This window comes from Urocitellus parryii, unplaced genomic scaffold (genome assembly GCF_045843805.1).
Source record: "Urocitellus parryii isolate mUroPar1 unplaced genomic scaffold, mUroPar1.hap1 Scaffold_40, whole genome shotgun sequence".
NCBI classification, from domain to species: domain Eukaryota; kingdom Metazoa; phylum Chordata; class Mammalia; order Rodentia; family Sciuridae; genus Urocitellus; species Urocitellus parryii.
The window spans coordinates 345089-365885 of record NW_027553586.1 but is presented as its reverse complement, the minus strand read 5'-3'; positions in this window follow the sequence as shown (position 1 = coordinate 365885).

Here is a 20797-nt window from a genome sequence, read left to right as displayed (position 1 = left end):
TGTTCACCCCATTCCACCATAGGTGTCCCTCTGCACTGGCTCCCAGACCACAGGTCTTGAGAAGCCCCTTTAGTTATGACACAAATGCAAAAGAAAGCAAATCCTTCAACAGAAAAGATAGATTTCTGAAGGGTATATTAATAAGCCTATACACCACTGGTTCTTGAATTACAGAAAGGATGAGTTGAGAATTCGTGAAAAAGCCAGGACTAGGGCACTCTGCTTATGACTTGTAGCCTAGTGATATTTATACATACATACCTCTAGTAATGCTCCCTGGAAGAATTTGGGACTTAAATGGACCTGGGGTCATGGAGCAGTAATCCTGGACTGTCCCATAGACTTCCAGGGGAAAAGGCAATCAGACATGATCTGTACCTACAGGGGAAGTGACCTACTCAAAATTTTGGAATTTCCTGTGTAGGGGAACAGATCAGGACTGGTCCCTTTGGGGCCTTGCTCTGCTTGCAGTCCAGATTTTCTCTTCTCAGAGCCTGTCCACATGGGAAAGCAGAAAATCATCAAAGCAGGGAGAGGATCCATTTCTCTAGTGTATTCCATGTTGTGCCACATAGTGACAAGTGGGCATTGTTCCATGGGCCTCATTCATTCCCTGGTGGGGAGTCCTGCTGCAGGAGGCACCACTGAATCAGAAAACATAGCATGAGTTCTACTCACATGCCTATCAAGATCCTCCCTGTACCTGAAACAGAGTGGCCCTCAGGGTGAGGGTATAGCCACGTCAGGCCTTTTATGAGCCTTTCACTCTTCTTTTCAGAGTAAAAGTAGATATATCCCCAAGCCAGGCACTGCTGGGTCCTCATGGACCCAAGTGAAAAAATGATGTTAAAGGACTGTTTTCTGTAATCCAGCTTTGACTGTGAAAAAGCTGAACTCATGGAGGTCTTCAAAACTGACTTTGTTCTCTACACACTGCATAGGCACACCTTCTCCAGTCCTTGGGTGAAATCTAGGGGCCCCATGGCTTATCTGCTTATGTTCAGATAAGGAAATATCCACTGATTCTCTACAGGGATGGAATGAGATCTGGTTGCAGTAATTATACTGCCAGTCCCAGGCTTATAGTCAAAACAGGACACTGCATTGAAACATGAAGTTTCTATCTCAGAAACAGCCAGTCTTGCCAGAATCCTGCAGAGTCTAGCCAGCAAGTAGCAAATATACTTCTCCCTTTACATTTGGTACATCTACCTCTTCCAGCAGACCAGCCTAGTGATCTTGTCTTCTGACCACTTCAAGTCCAATATCTACCCTAGAGTAAAAGAACAAGAAAATATCACTTGATGGGTGCTCTCTTCCCTGTGTCCACAAGGATTATATCTGGATTAGACATGCATTCAGAGGGGACTCCTTCATTGGCATTCCCTGTGGTTTCCTGGGCCTCATTCCTGTATTTCCTCTGTCAAATCCTCACAGTTTTCCCCTGGACTGTCTCATCAAGTAGTATTCTTGCTGTCACCCTCTCCCTCCCCTCCCCAGGGCTCTCAAGCTTTGGTTTAACTTTGAAACCTGTGGTGGGAAAGCAGTTATTCCCAAGGCAGCCTCTTCTTTGTTTCTGGGTATTGCAGCTCTCTACTCCTAGATGGCTCAAAGATGGTCAGAAAATAGTCTTTGACTCCCATCAAATGCCAGAAGGAAGGCAGCCAGGTTCTCATGCTGGTTCCTAGATGGGAATTGTTTTAAGAAAAATGAGAAAACTTAATTTAGCAAAACTTGCCTAAAGAAAGACAAGGAAAAAGAAAAAAAGGTTCTAGAACCAGGTTGTACTTGGGACCCAAGACAATTAACCCTACCACCTCTGCAGATTACACTCACCACCAGAGAAAAGGAAGTGCCATATCAGAAATCATCTGATTGGCTGCAGTCAGCATTTCTGACTATATGTGTATGGTCAGATTAGTCCATAGCACATGATTGTCTAAGCTGCACTGCTGTGATTGGCAGAGTCTTAGTTGCTTGGTTACAAGTGAATTCCTACCATTATGTTAGCTTATACTTTATTTGATGTTACAGTGCACCATACACAGAGTCTATTTTGGGATAAACTTTATTACCCAAGTGTGGTGACAGTTATAGGACAAATTTATTTTAGAATTAGCCCCATTTTGTCCACCATTAGTGTGGAAATTGAAACTATCTTCACAATTGGCACAAACAATCTGCTTAATTTCAGGACAGAGTTTACAATTGCACAATGGCAAATTAGTTAGATGAGCCATGCATATTGGTGCATGCCTATAATCCTAGTGAGTAGGAAGTTTAGAAGGATCACGAGTTACAGGGCAGCCTCAGCAACTTAGAGACTGGAAGCAGTTTCACAACATCCTAATAAGAAATTTTAAAAAAGGACCTGGCTATGGCTCTGTGGTAAAGCATGCCTTGGTTCAATCTCCAGTACTGTCACCCCCAAAATGTTAGATGGATTTAAGTTTTACATTTTTGTTATGCCTACCATAACAAGACCACTGGATTTGCCAAGATAGCAGTGGATGAGTATATAAATTGAGAACAACAAAGAGGAACATATTAGGAAGAAAAAGACAGTAATACATTGTTTAACAGACTACTCCATGATCCAAATGAATCAAGGCCAACAATTAAAGGTTCAGCCATTTAATTTCTGAAATAGGATAGAAGAAATATAGGTAGGTAGAAAGGAGAAGAACAGAGAAGGGAAAGAAACTCTAATATTAAATGATAAGCTTTACAAACACCATCATTTTTATTCCCAAAGTTTGGTTTCCTCTGGACATAAACTTGTTTAAAGTTCCTAAACTTTCTTCCCTCATGAGGTAAACACATGCTCCCATGAGGTGTTGCCCTCACTAGAGGCCCAACACTATGGGGTCACTCTATCTTGGGTTGGAACCTTTAGAACCATGAGCCAATAAACTTTTCTAATTTGTCTTCCCTTATGTCTGATGTTGTAGAACATCTTCTCATGTATGTTTGATATTCTTACACCATTTTTATTAAGTGTCTGCTCTGTTTGTGGAGAATCACATGTTGAGTTTTCCAATCATGGACACAGATATCTCTCCACTTATTTACATTTTCTTGATTCTTGCGTTCAAATTAACATGGTTCTTTTTACATGTTGATAGGGTTTGTGTGTGTTTATGTGTGTGTTTAATTCCTAGAGATTTTCTGTGAGAACAGTCAAATACACACACACACACACACACACACACACACACAGATGTAAATATATATGTATTCTTAAGTAGAATTTTCTTTATTTCTAATCTGTGTACATTTACTTAATTTATTACTTAATGGCACTGGTTAGGACTTCCATTATGCCAGAATTGTTGAATACAAGTAATGAGGTTGGATAGCTTTGTCTTTTTCTCAATATCAGGAGGAAAGAATTCATTTTTCCCTATTAATTACAATGCTTGCTTTGTTTTGTGTAGATATTCTTTCTTGAGCTACGGAAGTTCTATTGCTGGTTTGCTAAGTATTTTATTATTAATGCTAGCATGATATAAATTATTATGCTGCATTAGTTATGATAGTTCAAATTAATCATATCTAAAAACTGGATTCAGAAAAAACCTTGACATGTGATTTTCATTTTCTAGACTGTTAAACACAGCATCCAGAAACACCAGGACCTTCTCCCAGAGCAAGCCCTTATACAGGGCCCTGTAGAAGATCTGAGTCCCACAAGCCCCACTAGGACCTGCCTGTCTCAGAGGACAGTATGGCCACAGTGGCCTTGGTGGACACTCTATTGTGGCCCCTTCTCTGATTCAGATGCCATTGGAGGGTTCTGGGCAGAAGACTGACATGATGAGACTTTGTTCATGCTGGTGTTAAGAACAAGCCTGAGTGAGAAGAGACAGAGGCAGACAGAACATTTCAAGAATGGAACAACAATCCAGGTCAGGGACCAATGGAGGTGGTGAGATGTGGTCAGATTCTGGATCCCTCCTTGACAGATGTACTAAAAATATTGTATGAAATCAGTGAATGAATTTAGTGATTAATAAATTATTCATATTCATTTCCGTAAAGCTATTAGGTTGAACCATGTTAAATTCTTGGATTTTTTTTAACCTGCACAAGGGTATTTTTCTATGTTTCATCTTGTATACCCTGGAGTAAGTGACTGCATTGTAATTGTTAGGAATTAAGAGTTACTAGTTTCTACACAGATATGGGACATCAGAAAGATAAACTAGACAAGAAGGTAGTTCTCCATAAATCAAAAATGCATATGTTATTAAGTATACAATAAAAACTACAAACATCTTAAGAGGTATAGAAAAATCTTATTAATCCTTCCAATGCTATTTAGCTATCAAATATTCTTTTAAGATAGGAAAGTTAAAATTATTAAAACTTTTAACCTCTTTTAAATTGTTAATAAAGTAACGAGCAGTGCATATAGTGTTATTAAAACTAGGAGATGAATACCTGAAATTAAAAGAAATGGCTTTATTGAATTAATGCATTGGACTAAATAAGTAAACCCCTGTGATTCCTGCTAAACAGAAGCACACAAACAGAATATAAGAAGCATATCAATTTCTGGTTTGTTATATATCAGCTGGTCAGCAAGCTAAAAGGTACCACCAGACTATGGGAGTCAATTCTGGAAACTTATTTTATTACAACTCTGGGAATAACCTGGCAAATTAATTACCTAGTTGTAAGTCTTACTTGTTAGTTTCTGTGATTGCAATTTTGATAAAACATTTTAGAGGAAAAATATGTATATTAGTCATTCATTGAGGATACTTGAATACTGAGGAACCACAGAAAAACAGCACTTTCTAACAATGTAAGAAAAATTGCAACTTAATTGGTCTTTGACATTAACAATGCATATACAGAGTTCTGAAAATACATATGCAAATCATAATGCTTGTTGTATATAATAACACAGATTTTTAAACAGGTTTATTGTTTGTAAAGTACTTTTGTAACTCTGAGGGAGTTTTCAACAATTTTTAAAAATTTTTCTCAGTATAAGTCATTCTCAACTGCTCATATTTTATGCAGGATACTAATTGCCATATTTTATGCAGGATACTAATTGTCATACTTTATGCAGTAAGAGAATTTCCAAACACATTTTCTTTATGTTTTTAGTTTCTAGTGCTCTAGAAATAATTATTACCCTTCATTGTTTTAAAGGACATTTTTTGGTGGTAAAATGGAATTTTGTCTACTTTGTGCTACTGAGAAAGCTAGAGGGGAAAAATGCTAGGTCAAATTTCATAATTCACAATTGTTCCAGTGAAAAAGGGGCTGGAACCACATAATTATCAGACAGGGATGGTGGGGGTCGGCGTGGGGGTGGCAGCCAGGGGGTCGGGTGGCGACTTCAGCGGCCTCCCGTTGCCGCTGCCGCCTGGTTCCCGCCCCAGCCTCATTCCCGCCGCAGCCTCATTCCCGCCGACTATTAGCCCAGCCACGACTGAGGTCGGCTTTGAGGGCAGCTTCATTCCTGCCGGGAAGTGGGCAGCGGGAATGGTGTACACGTGGGCTTCAGCCGGGGCAGGGCCAGCAGCTTCAATCCCGCTGCGAGGTAAGGCGTGGGGCAGGGGTCCACAGTGGGGGGCAATAGGGGCAGTGGCAGCTTCCTTCAGGCGGCAAGGCTGGGGTCCTGGGGGGTGGGCAGTTAATGGAATTTTGTCTACTTTGTGCTACTGAGAAAGCTAGAGGGGAAAAATGCTAGGTCAAATTTCATAATTTACAATTGTTCAGGTGAAAAAGGGGCTGGAACCACATAATTATCAGACAGGGAGGGTGGGGGTCGGCGTGGGGGTGGAAGCCAGGGGGGCGGGTGGCGGGGGGAGGGGGGTGGGGGGGGAGGGGGGTGGGGGGGGAGGGTGGGGGGGGAGGGTGGTGGGGGGGGAGGGTGGTGGGGGGGGGAGGGTGGCGGGGGGGGAGGGTGGCGGGGGGGGAGGGTGGCGGGGGGGGAGGGTGGCGGGGGGGGGGGCGGGTGGCGACTTCAGCGGCCTCGCGTTCCCGCCACTGCCGCGGCCGCAGCCTCGTTCCCACCGCCGCCGCAGCCGCCGCCGCAGCCGCCGCTGCCGCCGCAGCCTCGTTCCAGCCGCCGCAGCCTCGTTCCCGCCGCCGCAGCCTCGTTCCCGCCGACCGTTAGCCCCGCCGCAACTGACGTCGGCTGTGGTAGCGGCGGCAGCAGCTTCGTTCCTGCCGGGAACTAGGGCAGCCGGGATGGTGTCCACGGGGGCTTCAGCCAGGGCAGGGCCGGCAGCTTCATTCCCGCTGCGAGGTAAGGTGCGGGGCTGGGGTCCACAGTGGGGGGCAGTAGGGGCGGGTGGCAGCCAGGGGGGCGGGTGGCAGCCAGGGGGGCGGGTGGCAGCCAGGGGGGCGGGTGGCAGCCAGGGGGGCGGGTGGCAGCCAGGGGGGCGGGTGGCAGCCAGGGGGGCGGGTAGCGACTTCAGCGGCCTCGCGTTCCCGCGGCCGCCGCTTGGTTCCCGCGGCCGCCGCTTGGTTCCCGCGGCCGCCGCCTGGTTCCCGCCGCCGCCACCCCCGCGGCCGCCGCCTGGTTCCCGCCGCCGTCGCCGAGGCGGCCGCCTCGTTCCCGCCGCCGCCGCCGCCGCGGCCGCAGCCTCGTTCCCGCCGTGGCCGCCGCCTGGTTCCCGCCCCCGCCGCGGCCGCCGCCTGGTTCCCGCCGCCGCCACCCCCGCGGCCGCCGCCTGGTTCCCGCCGCTGCCGCCGCCGCCGCCGCAGCCTCGTTCCCGCCGACCGTTAGCCCCGCCGCAACTGACAGTCGGCTGTGGTAGCGGCGGCAGCAGCTTCGTTCCTGCCGGGAACTAGGGCAGCCGGGATGGTGTCCACGTGGGCTTCAGCCAGGGCAGGGCCGGCAGCTTCATTCCCGCTGCGAGGTAAGGCACGGGCCTGGGGTCCACAGTGGGGGGCAGTAGGGGCGGTGGCAGCCAGGGGGGCGGGTGGCAGCCAGGGGGGCGGGTGGCAGCCAGGGGGGCGGGTGGCAGCCAGGGGGGCGGGTGGCAGCCAGGGGGGCGGGTGGCAGCCAGGGGGGCGGGTGGCTACTTCAGCGGCCTCGCGTTCCCGCGGCCGCCGCTTGGTTCCCGCGGCCGCCGCCTGGTTCCCGCCGCCGCCGCCGCGGCAGCAGCCTCGTTCCCGCCGTGGCCGCCGCCTGGTTCCCGCCCCCGCCGCGGCCGTCGCCTGTTTCCCGCCGCCGCCGCGGCCGCCGCCTGGTTCCCGCCGCCGCCACCCCCACGGCCGCCGCCTGGTTCCCGCCGCCGCCGCCGCCTCGTTGCCGCCGCCGCCGCCGCAGCCTCGTTCCCGCCGCCGCAGCCTCGTTCCCGCCGACCGTTAGCCCCGCCGCAACTGACAGTCGGCTGTGGTAGCGGCGGCAGCAGCTTCGTTCCTGCCGGGAACTAGGGCAGCCGGGATGGTGTCCACGTGGGCTTCAGCCAGGGCAGGGCCGGCAGCTTCATTCCCGCTGCGAGGTAAGGCATGGGCCTGGGGTCCACAGTGGGGGGCAGTAGGGGCGGTGGCAGCCAGGGGGGCGGGTGGCAGCCAGGGGGCGGGTGGCAGCCAGGGGGGCGGGTGGCAGCCAGGGGGGCGGGTGGCAGCCAGGGGGGCGGGTGGCAGCCAGGGGGGCGGGTGGCAGCCAGGGGGGCGGGTGGCTACTTCAGCGGCCTCGCGTTCCCGCGGCCGCCGCTTGGTTCCCGCGGCCGCCGCCTGGTTCCCGCGGCCGCCTCCTGGTTCCCGCGGCCGCCGCCGCCTGGTTCCCGCCGCCGCCGCCGCCGCTGCCGCCGCGGCCGCCGCCTGGTTCCCGCCGCCGCGGCCGCCGCCGCCGCCTGGTTCCCGCCGCCGCGGCCGCGGCCGCCGCCTCGTTCCCGCCGCTGCCTCGGCCGCCGCCTGGTTCCCGCCGCCGCCGCCTTGTTCCCTCCGCCCCCGCGGCCGCCGCCTGGTTCCCGCCGCCGCCGCCGCCGCCGCCGGGGCTGCCGCCTCGTTCCCGCCGCCGCCGCCGCCGCCTCGTTCCCGCCGCTGCCGCCGCCGCCGCCTCGTTCCCGCCGCCGCCGCCGCCGCCGCCGCGTTCCCGCCGCCGCCGCCGCAGCCTCGTTCCCGCCGCCGCCGCCGCCGCCGCCGCCGCGGCCGCAGCCTCGTTCCCGCCGCCGCCGCCTTGTTCCCTCCGCCCCCGCGGCCGCCGCCTGGTTCCCGCCGCCGCCGCCGCCGCCGCCGGGGCTGCCGCCTCGTTCCCGCCGCCGCCGCCGCCGCCTCGTTCCCGCCGCTGCCGCCGCCGCCGCCTCGTTCCCGCCGCCGCCGCCGCCGCCGCCGCGTTCCCGCCGCCGCCGCCGCAGCCTCGTTCCCGCCGCCGCCGCCGCCGCCGCCGCCGCGGCCGCAGCCTCGTTCCCGCCGCCGCGGCTGCAGCCTCGTTCCCGCCGACCATTAGCCCCGCTGCAACTGACGTCGGCTGTGGTAGCGGCGGCAGCAGCTTCGTTTCTGCCGGGAACTAGGGCAGCGGGGATGGTGTCCACGTGGGCTTCAGCCAGGGCAGGGCCGGCAGCTTCATTCCCGCTGTGAGGTAAGGCGCGGGGCTGGGGTCCACAGTGGGGGGCAGTATGGGCGGCGGCAGCTTCATTCAGGCGGCAAGGTAGGAAGGCAGGGCTGGGGTCCTGGGGAGTGGGCAGTTAGGCAGCTGCATCGGCATCCAGGTTCACACCAGGCGTCCACGCCACCGGTGTCCCCGAGCTGCGGGGCCTTTTGGCTGCTCCTATTACTTGGTGGCTGGGGTGGCGAGCTGTCCCTGTGCGGCCTTCCCCACAAAGGGCCCCGGAGCTGCGTGGACGCTGGCAGCGGCAGCGGCAGTCCCTCACCTATGAGGGCGCAGACATTTGTTGCAGTTCTTGGGGCTGTGTTGTTTTTCCTTGGGCTTTTACCCTTCTTTTCGTTAATTTTGGATAAAATGTCCCCCGTGATGTAAAGATTGAGCAAGGAACCTTGGTGATGTGGGGAGCTTTGCGGAAAGTGCAGTTTGGATTCTGCTTTTCCCATGATGGCAGCTGGATGAATCCTCACTGCTGGCTGTGGAAAAGGCTAGGGAAGCTTGTTAGTTGAGTTTTAAATTTCCCAGTGTTGTGTTTAAAGGTTTTACGTGCATAGAAGAGGAATGTTCACCTTAAATAAGCATATGAGCGGTTAACAGGGAATATTTTCCTCTGGGAAAGGGAATTTGGTAGCTCTGACCCATGTCAGTCTGTGAATATTTAGACGTGTAGTGACTTTTTAACATTTTTCATAAAAATCGGTTATTTACAGTTATGTTGTTAATACTCCTTGCCTTAAGTTCCCCGGCAAATCTTTTTCATGCCTTCTGAGAAAGTAGACAATTCATAGATTATCCAAGGAATGGAAAAAAATGTGAGTGGGTGATTTTGGACAATCCCTGAGAGCTGGCATTGTAAGATTCATCCTATCCCCAGTAACATTTTCATACAATAAATGTGAACACTTTTGAAGCCTTTTTATAGAGATACAATTTGGGAATGATATAAGATAAGGAAAGCTGTTGATTGATTTCTTAGATTAACATTTCTCCTCTCTTCTCTTTCCTCTTTAAAAAAGTTTTCCAAGTGATAACTTCATCAAATGGCCAGTGATAAGCAAATGTCCGATGATGACAGCCCCAACACCAGCAGTGGCAGTTCAGATTCGGACCAGCAAGACCCTGCTGCTCCAGAGCCTGAAGATCATGAAGAAAGAACCTTCTGCCACCCAGCAGAAGAAAAGCACCAAACTCTCTAGCAAAACCACTTCTAAGTTATCCACTAGTGCTAAAAGGTAACATTGTCAGGTTGTCTTTCAAGCAATTGGATGCTTTTATTTTTACATCAAGAACAATACTCCAGAAATACTTCATGACCAATTTTATTTGTACTTGAATGAATTGTCATCCTTTAGGGAGCATGAAAACGTCCTCACTAAAATTATGCTTCTTAGCAAACTTATTCTGTACTTTGGTAGTTTCAGCAAGAGTCCTAGAGACTGAATTCTCATCCTGACAGTTTAAGGAGTTGGCAAGGAAAATTTGTGAAACTGAATTGGATGATACATTGGGGATGTTTCCTTTTGTGAGTTATACTCTTGAGTGAAATTAGCACATGTCCACGTGGGTGTCAGTCCAGGCATCTGTGGTGGCAACTTCATAAAAGGAAATGTGTCACTTTTCATGAAAGGAAATGATCAAAAAAGTTTATATTTGCTAAAAAATGTTGAATGTCAGGCCTTGGCTTTTTTTGAAAGCAGATTTTAAATTTGCTTAGTTTTACGAACAATTCTTTAAATCCTGCATAATAGGTATAAATTTTTTTTGTAGTTATAGTTATCCCTCCTTGTTCTTGTGAGAACAAATAAAACAGAAAAGTAGCCATTAACAATCTCAGGTGTCACTTTGCTGTTAAAACTTTGCACATCTTTAAAACTTGTGGATGTTCTTGATATAGTAGTGAAAATCAGCAGCAGGAAAAAACATTTTGTTGGTTATAAGTGAAAGATTATTTGTTTCCTGCTGACTTTTATTTTCTATGATGGCAAAAAAAATCCATCAATGGGACTCCATCAGTGATAGTGGTTGTATTGATTAGAACTCTTGTATCAAACATAAAGTGTACCTATAGCATTACCTAATGTTGATGTTTTGTTGTTTTTCATTGATCACAACTAAAAGAAAAAGGAAATATAAAAACTGATCAATTATTGCATTTTATATTGATTCATGTTCTTATTTTTCTATACATTTTCACAGTCATTGCACCATTAATCAAACACTAATGAACTTGAGAATATTATATTGAATAGCAGCAGTCTTTGAAATAATTTAAAATTCTTCTCAATGTGCTGTAATCTTGTGGAGAGAACATTAAACAACTTTTGAAAACATTTTAAATTTCAAGAAAATCAGAGAAATGCTCTTTTTCCCCTTACCTCAAGGCCCTCTTTCCTCCAAGAGTATGAAATTTAAATTTACGTGCTGTACCTAAGATCAGAGAAAAGAAATGGTTAAGTAAGATTGCTAAAAGAGTCCTTGGAAGTTTTTCATTGGTAAAGGTATTTGTAAATTTTAAACTTTTTTTAAACAGATAAAATATTGACAAAACTATTAATGTGCTCTTGCAATAGCTTTCTAATTTTTACCACAGTAAAAGTGGATTGAAGTCATTGTCAAAAATATTCTAGTGCTTTTCCTCCTTCCGTTTTGTCTCATTTGCATAAAAGCTTGAAAAGAGAATTTCTTTGGTAAAAAGAGTTTTAAAATAGATTTTATATCCTTTTGTTGAGTAGTAGTGGAGGACTTTCTCAAATCAGGTGTAAATGACTTACCTTTTACAGTAGCAAGTGAGAAAAAAGCTGCAATTTTCTGTTAAGGAGTTTGGGTTATGCCTCTGAGAACAAAGAGGAAGCAGCCATGTTAGCATTACTGAAGGCAAAACCAGCCTTGCAGTTACCTGCATGATGGTAGAGGGCATTCTGATTTTCTGGTTATTCTGTAGACTGTCTCAAATCCTTTTTGTCTGTTCCCATTTCACTAACAGAATTCAGAAGGAGCTAGCTGAAATAACCCTTAACCCTCTCCTAACTGCAGGTAAGAAACAAATTTTGTTATTTTGATTTCTAAATTGTGGAACAATATCAGGAGATGAATGTATTATCCTTGTATGTATGTGCAGCAGAAGAGGCTAGCTAGCTATGTTTGCTTCCTTAAAGCTTTGCAAGTGCTTTAAACAAAAATTGCCTAGGTGAATTAAATTAAATTAGGGGAAAATACTCTTTAGCATGTATCATATATTCTGTATTTATGAATATACTGATCTTGTGCTTCTTGCTGAGATTTGTTTGAGTGGTGTTGATTTTTCTGTTGTTTTTCTGTGGAATACATTTATTCACAAGTATTTTGTAGAAACCTGTAAGGTTTTAAATTTTAAAGTTAGTGCTTGTGTGCAATCTGAACTGATTTTCCAAATTTAGAAATTGTTGAATATGGTGTTACAAAATGTAAAAGCATTAAACAGGAGTATAGTTGTTTCTGTTTGATTTACTCAGTAACTTGCCTAAAGGACAAATTTTATGTGCTAAGCTATGGTTGTAGTGTCACCGCTGTTGACCAGTGACGAGTTCTTGCTTCCCCAATGTTGAAGAATAACACCAAAGAAGCACGCCGAGGCAAGGTCAGAGTAGAAATTAGAAGTTTATTAAAGGACAGCAGAAAAGACTTCTCCCAGAGGAAGAAGGGGACCCAAGAGGTGGAATCCCTGGAAGTGAGGTTGTTTCCCCTTTTTATAGTTTTGGTGATGGAATGTAGGTTGGAAGGCCTGAGGGGTGGGACACAGGTGGTCCAAAGAAGTAGTCTGAGCAGGAAGGACTTCATTAACACTTCTTTGAGGTGGACTTTGGCCTAGGGCCTTTTCGGACTTCATTAACATTCCATGAGTTGTCCTGTGTTTTCCCTGAGTCATTCCCAGCATGGCCTCCATTTTAGATTTCACTCGATATTAGACCTGATTTACCTAACTACACTGACTACCTAACTTTTAATCTGGCTTCAGTAGTTGTTATTGTCTAGAAAACACATTGTTGGAATTATTTACATTTTAAGCAAATATCCTAATGACTTGGGAAAATTCTTAGCAGTAAATTAATTGGAATTGTGAGAAGAATCAAATTCAGTGGAACTCAGAATTTAAGATTGGTTGACAAATTGTATTAAAAATAGCTGGTTGATTTTTTTTTTCATTTGTGTCTTATATAGTGTTCTGTTTATTTTTGAATGGTGACTGTATGGTTGACAAAATTTATCAAATTTAGAGAGCAATATTATAAATAAATTGCATAGAAGTATGTGCTCAAGAATGAGAGGGGAAGGGATGCTAGAATTAAGGCAGTGTTATGATTTGATATAAAAAATATTTTGGTGTTTAACCTGTGTTTTTGCTACAAATTGTGTTTGCTCATATTGATCAGCACCATCTCTGAAGTCTACTTGAGACATACATAATAAGGAAAACTCCATTTGCTACTTATTGTGTGTGTTAACCAGATTCCCAGATAAGTGGGATCTGATCCTGATTTATCCAGTGAATTAACAGTTTTGCTTATATTTGTAGTCACAGCCATTTCAGTTTAAAAAGAAGACATGAATGTGAACAAATTATAAACAGAGTGGTATGTCAGATCTCAAAATATTACTTAAAAAGTATACTGCTCAATAGTGTAGCCACTAGCCACATTATGACTATGGACCAGGTTGTTGTGGTTAGTTGAAAATGTGATATGCTCTAAGTGTGAGATGCATACTGGATTTTGAAAACTGAATTTTGTAATAAATATCTTTAAAATATTTAGATATTTATTACATCTTGAAATAATATTTGGCATGTTTAGTAAGTGTTTTAAAAATTGTATTTTTATCATTTTAGCATACTTATTAGAAAATTAAAAATTACATGTGTAACTTGCATTATAATTTTGTTGAACAGTATTGCTTTAGAGAAGAAGTAAATCAGTATTTCTTTTAGCCTTCTAAATGGTTTGTCAAATCTGTACCATTTAGGAGGTCAAGTTAAATTTGCTCTGTGGAAGAATCACTTAACTTTCAGAATATATTCTGATAATTTCTGTTGATTTTCTGCAAATGGCTTAAACCAGTGTATGAATATACATCTAGAGAAAATAGTAGACATATTGAATGCTTTCAGAGCACTAATGTACTGGTACATTTTGTAAAGGAATGTACTTTGAGTGTTTAACCCAGGACTATTTCCACAAGGTCACAGGATTATTTTAGATGAAGTAAAATAATCTAAAATAATAATAATAATTCTGTGAAATAGAAAGTAAGTTTCACTTATCACATATTTTTTCTCTTTATATACCAGATTTCATTTAAGTTCATGAAATAATGCTTAACATTTAGTGATTTAACTAGTGAAGCAGTAAAACTTTGGGCTTGCTTGTGCACAGTAACATGGAATACTTATATCTATTTCCTTTTGCCACAGTCTTTGGTGACTGTTGACTATTGAAAAGGACATCTTTTAACTTCTCTAGTTCTTTAATATCTGAGTGTCTTTGTGGCTGTGTAAGTGATTCAGGAAAAAAAACAAACAAATGTAAAATACAAGTTTGTTAGGAAATTAGAAGTTGTTTCTTACTACTTTGGGGAGAGACTTTTTTCCATACATCTCATATGTAAAATAATGCAGATGATTTTGTGTTTCTTTGGATTCTTCTGGGTAGAGGTTAGTTCTTGTAATTTTGATAGAAAAGCCTACATTTGTATTGTGTTTTTGCTTTCATGCCAGAAAATGCAATAGATTGTGGTATTATATTTCTTTGAACTCATGGCTGCATAAATGAGAATTTTAGCTTTATGGTAATTGTATTATTTAGATTTTGTTAATTTATGTTGTAATTAAAAATGGGATTCCACAATCATAAGTATATTTAGAATTTGTGGGTTAATATTGCATGAGACTTTTGAAACCTTATGCTTGCTACTTCCAGGTGCAATTATTTAATTATGGCTTTTGGTAAGGTGTGTGTGTGTGTGTGTGTGTGTGTGTGTGTGTGTGTGTAAACTTGTCAAAGTATGTGGCAGTTAATTATCCCTCAGGGAAGAAATGTTAAGTGTACCTGGGTACATTCAGGAAAATGTTGAATGAGATATAGGAAAACCAGAATTACTTGTACTAGGGAGATTTGTCTTAAATCCCATCTTTTGTTTTAATTAATAAGTTATTCTTTAGTTACATAATTAGGTCTAATATACACATGCAGGATGGCCTTTGGAAGATATCATTGTCAAATTAAATGCATGACTTTAAAAGTGTTTGATTATATGTCAATAGGAATACTTCTTTTTCTTTTAGTAAAAAAGGTTGATAAAGATTTAATTTCTAATGATTAGATGGTATTTTAGGTTTTAAGTATTGAAGGCCTGTGGGCCAATGCATTTTAAACCCAGGGAAATAATATATGTTTTTTGGTTTACTTTTATACTTTTTACATTCTATATTTTAGACTACGATATAAAAATCAATTCACCAGTGAGCATGAAGGGAAATTATTATGAACATCCCTTTGTTTTACAGAAAGTTATGGACGAGAGTTGTTTAGTAATGTGTTGACATTTATGTTCTATTTATCAAAGGATGTGCTTCCTTTTCCACTAGTCAGCACTTGTGTAAACAGCAAAAGTTTAGAAAGGTGCTGGATTTCTAAGTTAACCTTGAATTTCTTTTCCTGTATAGAGGGTACAAACATGTACTCCTAAATATTAATGGGTTTGGACTGAATCTATGTTAAAGAAGATATTTAAGAGTAATTGTAAATCGTTTTTGGATGAAGGGAAGGCCTTATGGGGGGTAGATATTACAGTTTCAAGTTTATATTTATCATATGTTGACTATCAAAACCTGAAATCAGCTACTATAATACTTGTAAATACTATAATACTTGCAAATTTTGTTAACTTCCCTTTTTTTATAAAGATAGAGAGAAAGAGAGAGAGAATTTTTTAATATTTATTTTTTAGTTATTGCCGGACACAACATCTTTGTTTGTATGTGGTGCTGAGGATCGAACCCAGGCCACATGCATGCCAGGCGAGCACGTTACCACTTGAGCCACATCCCCAGCCCTTAACTTCCCTTTTTAAAAGAAAGAAAAAGAAGTAACATAAGTTCTAAATCAGAAGTTGGCAATTTGCACATAAGAGTAATTTTCTGAGGATAAACTGTTTCTGATGGTTGCCATATCTCTCACTATTGTCCAGTGTAGATTAGAACTTTGCTAATTAAAGGGTGATCTTCAGACTAGCAACATCTGTATCACAGGTGTGATTGTTAAAAACCAGAATGTTGTTTTCCCCTAACCAGAAGTACTGAGTCCGAATCTGAATTTAATAAGATTGCTAACTGAATTGTGTGTCTATTGAGGTTGGAAAAATCCTGCTACTGAAGCAAGACTGTTCAGATCCATGCTGTGCCACTATTGGCATGCCACTTTATATAAGTTATGGGATATTTTTGTTCTTCAGTTTTCCAAGTTGTAAAATGAAGATTAAGTTGATCTCCCCATTATATAATTGTTGTGAGGATGAAATGAATTTGTTGAAAGTTTTGTTTACCACATAAATTGGATCCCTAAAGTGGATACAGCATGATAAAAGTAGGTGAGACAGTTTAGCAGCATGCCCTCACTCTTGCTGGTGTTTGCTCCAGTGCATCCACATCCTACTTATAGGAATAATTACATCATAATTCATCATCTAATTATTGAGTACATATCAGTTTGTTTTTAATGTGAATAAAAGCAGGTTTTTTTTTTAAACTTGAGTTAAAACAGAAAATTAGCCTAAAAGTGTTGATCATAGATGAACAAATACTCAATCCCTTCCAAAAAAATATGTGTAAACTTAATGATACTTAAAAAGAATGCCTTGGGGTTGGGGCTGAAGCTACTGGCAGAATGCTTGCCTAGCATGTGTGAGGCACTGGGTTTGATCCTGAGCACCACATAAAAAAAAAACATAAAATATATGCATTCTGTCCATCTACAACTACAAAAAATGTTTTAAAAAATATTTATAAGAATACTATGACTATGACTGCCCAGTAAAATATAATAAATTTTTAAGATAGTTGAATTAGTTACTATTTTCCCCTCTTTAAATATCCCATTTTAAGAGTTTGTGATTTTATTCAGAATGCAGTAATTTCAATATTTGTAAAATTTACACTCATAATAGTATAGTTTACCAATTACTTCAACATAATGTAGTGTAATTCCAGGCAAAACAGTGAGTTGGAATTCGAAAAAAAATATTAAATAACTCATATTCTTTACTTTTTTCATAATTGTGATATTTAATATTATTCACTTAAAGATTATTTAGCTATCATTTCTATTTGCTTATAGGAAGTAGTTGATAATTACAGTAATTCTAATTGTGTCTCCCATATATGCCAGTGGAGCAGAAGGACTCAGTTACCATTGAATGACTCAAAACATTTATCCAAAGGAGTGATTGATTGAAAATAATATCTCCCCCACATAAGGTCACATTTTTATTAGCTGTCTATTATGTTCAATGACGATAATGTAAGGAGAAAGTGGGTGAAAACCTTGGGTACTTTTTAAAAACCTAAATGGTTACTTCAAAGCAACATGAAGCAAATTGTTAATTTTCTTTCTGCAAGTAAATGATTGGTACCTTATTCTCTCCTTGAATGTGTTGCTGTAACAGAATGTAGATTATGTTTAATTATGAGGAAAATCAACAAGTCTTGCTTAGAGTACAAGAGCATTCAGATTGAGAAAACTAAATGGGAAAACTTTATCTTCCATTCTTCTCTTTTCTACAAATATGATATAACAAAACCACTTGTAGATCTATTAGATCTACAGGCATATAAAGTGATGATTTTTTTCTTTCCATATTTCTTTAGACAGTAATTATATTTGGGAGGGGCTGGGCTTGTGGCTCAGTGATACAGTGTTTGCTTAGATAGTTCGACACCCTGCGTTCAATCCTAATCACCACATAAAAATAAATAACTAAAATAAAGGTATGTGTCCAACTACAACTAAAAATTAAATTAAAAAAAAGAATTCTGTTTGGGCATTTCATTAGAATTTAAAAGATGAAATATCTTTAAACATTTAACGTTTCTTTTGCATCTGGATCACGGAAGTTTTTGCCTCTTCCCCCATATTCATAGTCTAGGAGATAGTTGACAATACCTGGAGACATTTTGCTTTTCAAAACTTGGGGAAAAAGGCTCTAGTATACAAGAAAGAATTGTCTCCCTTCAGGAGATCTTAATGAAATAAAACATATATATGTTTCTGTTATGTTTTACTAGGAATATTGAAGTAACTTGTGACTACAGAATGGAAGTCACCTTTTTATTGTCTTAGTGATGAAAATAAAAACCAAATGAAGAGCATGGCTTTCTCACCAGTGTGTAATTTAGTGTCGAAATCTAATATAATGTAATCATAACTTTCTGCAATCATAGAAAGTAATGTAATTGCCTCTTTGGAAAAATGTGAGAAGAGAGTATCAATATCAAATTTGGAGAAATGGTAGGAGTAAGGGAAGCATCTGGAAGAGATGGGAAGGATCAGTCTCTAACCACAAATTCTGTACACCTCTAGTTCTCCCACCTCCTACCATATATCAGGCTTTCTAAAACTTTATTTTTTATTTTTTGCCTTAGATAACTTAGCTAAAAATTATTCCAAAATTATGTAAAATAAATGTAATTTTCCATTATTAAACTTTTGTTTTCCATAACACATTAAAAGGAAAATTAAATAATAAAAATAGACATAATAAATTCTTGTTTGATATAATCATTTAAATATCTTTTTTAGACAGCAGTAATTCAAACAAAAAATACTTCCCTTACTTAAAATGTAACATTTTATATTAATGAATCAGGAGTCTAAAACACTAAAATTGTTTCAGACTCAGTAAATCCTTCAAATATTTCATCTATAGAGGGACAGTAAACACTTAGTGTAAATTATAAAAGTTTTTTTTTTAAATATATAAATTCCAGGTCAAAATATATCAAATCAAACATATATCAAGTTTACTTCTCAATTTACTTCTCTATGTAATCATATTTTGTTGACTCTAAATAACATCGTCTGGTAACTGATAATGACATTAAAATTTGTATCATCTCTCTGCTAAAATATAGTAAACTCTACTCTGAGCCCCTCATTCATAGGTCTTACACCTGTTATCCCATCATCAGCAATAAAGCCAATGAGATTATTCTAAAATGTAAATGTCCCCATGTTATTCTTGTCTTTGCTTATAAAAGGACCAAGCAATGTACTCTCTAATTTCTCTTTTGCCTATTTGTCTTTGTTATAGAAATATATTGTGCACTTCAATCAAATTAAAGTCTTTCAGTTCCCTTAACTGTCTAATATATTTCTAGTTAGGCAGATGATGATGCACCTCCTGAAATCCTATTTTCTTTTTCACAGACCTCTCAGTCTCACTCTGCTCCATCTGGAAATATCCAACTCTTCTTTGGGATCCTTATAAAATCTCCCTTTTGTGAACATACACTTTATACAGTCAACTTGATGACTTGCTGCTTCCCGTCAGCTCTATTTTGGAAATATTTGTAAAACTGCATTTATTACCTCATATCACATTTATTCATTCACATCACTATTTCCATTTGCTGACTATGAAAGAAAACCTTTCTGGTTTTGGCATCTGCCTTGGCAGCAGCAGTCAGAGAAGACAGCCTGGAAGACCTCCTCTTGGGCTTCTTAGCCTCACATTCTTCAGAGCTGACCTTCCTCTGGAGCTTCCTGGCTGAGAGCACAAGGCTCACGCAGGTGCTGCAGGCAGTGGCTCTCAGGAACCTTCTGAAACTGTGCTGCCTGGCCACTGCTCCTGTTCCCACCACATGAGTTGCTGTGACACACCAAGTATTCAATTATTTTAATGCAGTTTTTACCATAATTGAGACATAACTATAGGCAATTTTAAATCTCTAAATTTTGTGATTTTAGCTACAACAAACCAAATAAAAATCAAATCCTTACTATTATGTTTTGTTTATTCTGCTTTCTAAATAAGTTCTCATTTTGTCATTATTGCCAGTGCTTACAACCCTCCTTTCTCTTATCTCCAGCCTAGAGAACAGTGACATACCCCTAGTTGCTCTTCCTGTCATGAGCCTCTCTCAAGTGTGCCATTCTCCCCTCTCACAAGCATTAGTTCTAAAATAAACATTTAACCATGCCATACCCACAAAAGTAAGAGAGTATTCTATTATTTATGCAATAAACTCAATATTTATTCATATGTCCCCCAGCTCTTCCAAGCATGATCACAATTAGTCTTCCAAATTCCCTGTAGGAACAAACTCAGCCCCACTAATACTTGTTCACATAATTCCTTTGCTTCACACAATTCCTACCTCTTCTGATTTTTATTGCTTCTCTGTCCCTATTCATGCTTAACATTTGCCAACATTGCCTCCATTGCTTCTAGCTCTTTAAGTTCCACATTGAATTCTCTTTTTTTCATGCCCCAAAGAATTTCTGTTGCACCATCATTACTTTCCCATTCTAATAGAAGTGAGAGCTTATTAATCTAATTTCCATATACTTTTTCAAAAGCTTTAATCATAACATTAAGTGTGCTTTGTCTCAGTTTTTACAAATAGATATCTTCTCCATTATGATGCAAATTATTTCAGGATTGGTATTATATTGTATCATTTTTTATATCATCAACATCTAGTATATAAAAGGAAGAATGAAAGAATAATCTAAATATAAAATATATCTAAAGTTTTTAGTTACTGTGTATTATATCCAATATTCAGAGCTATTATATTAATTCTATATTTTGTGACAAGGAACTTCTTACAATAATTCTACAGTGCAAGTGGACATAAACTTTAAAGCCCAAATGAAAGCCTCACACCACTTACTTTCCCCAGTAATAAATGCTACTTTTGGATTATGCTAATAAAATCTAACCTTCCATTAGATAGATGATTTCTGAATATTCTTGAATAAATTACCTCTTAAACAGAATAAAATTAGAATGGCATTCACTTTTTTAATTAGCAATTTTTAAGACAGGCAGAGATACAATTTACATACTTAAATACGCCCATCTATTATACATATATATTATATATTATACATATCATACTTTTGTCGTCAGGCCTACTATTTCTCTATCCTCTAATAGATAATGAAACAAAGGTACTTGAGTTTC